The following is a 3,346-nucleotide window of genomic DNA, read 5'->3' on the forward strand; positions in this document are numbered from 1 at the left end:
TTTGGTAAGGCAGTTTTATCTAATCTTAAACAACATCGCTCTGCTGACAAAGGAACTGTCAGCAGCCATAATGCTACGAGCCAGTCGGTGTGTGATAGACAGTGATTGTATGTTGTATGGAAGCCACAATGCTAACTACAGACTGACGCATTGTGTTCACTGAACGATATTGGGGAACCTTAAGCGCTGATCCAGAATCCTGGACCACGTCTTTTGCAATAAGCGTCTATTATTCATTGTCAATGAGCACTGGATGTCGACTCTGATGTGCATTTCTAGGCGTCGTAGTGTGTCGGTACGCCCATAGAGGGCAACACCCTCCCGTTACAAAGTCGACCCTATGGGCATCGACTTGACAGTGTTGAGTTTACTTCCTGATGCCGTTCTGTATGTGTTAATGCTGGACATCGCCTCTGGTTCCACGGACCATGGGCGTCACTTCATTGACGTACACAGTGCAACGGTAAGCTCTGTCGCTAAACTGGAGTCCTCTTAATCGTTGGTGCAGGCCCCACAGAAAAGGTTGGGAGGCCAAAGCATAAAGGACCATAGATAAACGATAGCCTTGGCACACAACACGGCTGTTGTGGAGGGTTCCCGTCAGGAGGCCATTGACGAATACCTGTGACGGCGCCCCGTGTAGCAGAAACGTATTGCGTAGAACTGCAGTGAGATGGGTGTGGTCGGCACGATGGAACACTTGACAAAATTCCTGTGAGGCCAGCATGGGAGGCGCTGGGTCTGTGCTAGAGAGAATAACTCCCTATATTTACACAAAGAAGACTTGTGGACCTCCTAGGGAGGTTTAGACTTCGTAGATGTCGTGGCAGATTGACCATTGCATATCACTGTCACTGTGAAACGAGGTCGGTAGACTTATTTTCGGTTCCCACCTTTAGATTTGCGTATTGGCACTATCAGATCTCTGAAGAAAACCTTAGGTGGGCACTTGTCGAGAGATGGTACATCTCTACAAACCTGAGTCCAACATGGTATCAACAGCCGTTGGAAAGTGCTGTACAACTACAATCGTTGCCTATCGGGTCCCAGCGATTTTCTAGCTACTCCGTCACAGGATAATCCCGCTATGCAGCGTAGAGGTGCAGGTAATGCTCATGGAAGACTCCAACAGTTTCAAATTCCACCGCTACGAGTCAGAAATCATCAGTAACCAAGGTATGCGCTTTTTACGCTCCAAGTTAACGTGGTTCATCGATGGCCATTCCTGAGCTCATGCCGTTTACCTGGAATTATGTAGCTGAAGGCTCACCAGGGCGACGATCTTAGCTTTGGCGTGACTGATCAGCATCTGGTGATCTGGTGAGGATGGAATTGTGACACATTCTCTTAGGATGGCATGATAAAAGTCGACCATGTGTCATGTTGCTGCATTCCTGGCATACATCATCAGTGACTCTGGAGAGCAGGCTTGGCACATTTGATCCAGCAATCCAATCTGAAGCGGGTGCAACGGCCGACAGCTTGGTGCCATGTGTTGCCCACTGCAACCCTGCAGGCTTTTGAGATGAGATGGTCGGTGTTCATCTTCCAGGGAAGTCGAGTTCTCTATATGCGGAAGGGACAGAGAGCAATAGCACAGGTGTACACCACATCGTCTGTGAACGCTGTAAGTCATACTTCCATGCACCTATCGTCGCTATTAGGATACATCTGACATAAAACCGATTTATCCTGCTTGACGAGCTACTGGTAACGTGGGTGAGTCTGGGGGATTACCATGTGTATGTGCCTCATGTCGACCAGATGGAGATCGCATTTAAGGTTATCGAGTTCCGGCAAAGGTTAACGGTGTAGCAGCTGGTTGGTAGGCATCTGCATATCGCTGAAGTTGCCAACTATCATCAAGTTATCCAGTCAACCATGACAGAGCTGCGCTGTATCCTTCATGATGAAATGCGAGTGTTCTCTCCGTCTTCCAGAGCCAGAAGGAGCATAGGTATTAAAAAGCTACATGGCATTGACAGTAATGGCAATAGCCTTCTCATTCAGGAGGCATTGCATATCGGTGGCCATCAAACCCTCACAGAGGAGGATGGAAATCTTACTGTGTCTGGGGTACACATTAGAGACACAGGTTATATATCCAGAGTAGTCAAGAAAACTTGCTACATGGTCTTCTTGTAAGAAAATAACATTGATATCTGCTGCAGTGAACATTTGTCAGAGCAAGGACAGCTTACGTTGCGTCCAGATTACATTGATGTTAATGGTGGATAGACGGGAGGTCTGTTGTCTAGACCCACTGGCTGGAGGTGTCGTCATAGAGGATAAGTGGGTGAGAGAAAGTTCCTGAATGTCGAGCCCAGTTAACGGGGTGGCACATAGGATGACACTGATCTCAACCTTCCCCATCACCACATCATTGGACACATCAGTGTCATCAGCCCACGGGACAAGAGCTGGTGTAAGTTTGAGGGATGACTCGCCATTCCATTCCTCACGGACTGCTGTGTCATTGGCCAGCACTGCACGTTTGTCGTTCTGGTCATCTATCTTGGGAGTGATGGGATATCAGTGTCATGACCTTGGTCCGAATCGGCCGCCTAGTATTGTCGTTCGGCGTATCTTCCAGATCATGTTATGCATCGTCGTCCTTTTTGAGGACAGATGTGCAGAGGAGGCCTTCGTCAGAGAGAGCGCATTCCCCTTTCTTCTGGCGTCGAGGTGAGCATTGCTTACGGACATGGGCGTCTATGTCGGTGTGCGGTTGGCGTTTCACTAGTAGCTCGCTATCCGTAAGGCAGGCCATAGTTGGCGTGATCCTAGCGTCCATGTCCAGCTTCTCCTGGGATACAACCACGGGTGGGTGGTGGTGGTCTTCATCGCAATAGACACCGGGCGAGGTGGCGCAGTGGTTAGCACACTGGACTCGCATTCGGGAGGACGACGGTTCAATCCCGCTTCTTGCCATCCTGACTTAGGTTTTCCGTGATTTCCCTAAACCGCTCCAGGCAAATGCCAGGATGGTTCCTTTGAAAGGGTACGACAGATTTCTTTCCCTAATCCGATGAGACCGATAACACCGGGGTTTGGTCTCTTCCCCCAAACAACCCAACCCCAACCCTTGTCCCAGTAGACGTCATCAGGACCGTCGAAAGCTCTGGCGCTGTGGAGTCGTGCCCCCTTGCTGCTACTGTTTCCTTCAGCACATCATCCCTTTCGCTGCCCATCAAGAGCAGTGTGCGAGACTTGATATTGTGGAAGTAGAGAATAGTGGTCTCCAAAGTTACAAAAACATCCTGTGTTGAAGGCCTCATAAGACGACGCTGCAGGCATGCCGACCTACCATGCCGTCTGCTCTGCAGCCGAACATGTTCGAGGTTGG

The 3,346-nt window shown here is 49.6% G+C and overlaps 1 non-coding gene across 1 annotated transcript; it reads left to right on the forward strand.

The window, feature by feature from the left end:
• Window positions 1–2,858: 2,858 nt before the first annotated feature.
• Window positions 2,859–2,931, forward strand: Trnaa-cgc. The gene has a single exon. It is a non-coding gene; the product is annotated as a tRNA-Ala (tRNA).
• Window positions 2,932–3,346: the final 415 nt, after the last annotated feature.

This window comes from Schistocerca americana, chromosome 1 (genome assembly GCF_021461395.2).
Source record: "Schistocerca americana isolate TAMUIC-IGC-003095 chromosome 1, iqSchAmer2.1, whole genome shotgun sequence".
Taxonomy (NCBI): domain Eukaryota; kingdom Metazoa; phylum Arthropoda; class Insecta; order Orthoptera; family Acrididae; genus Schistocerca; species Schistocerca americana.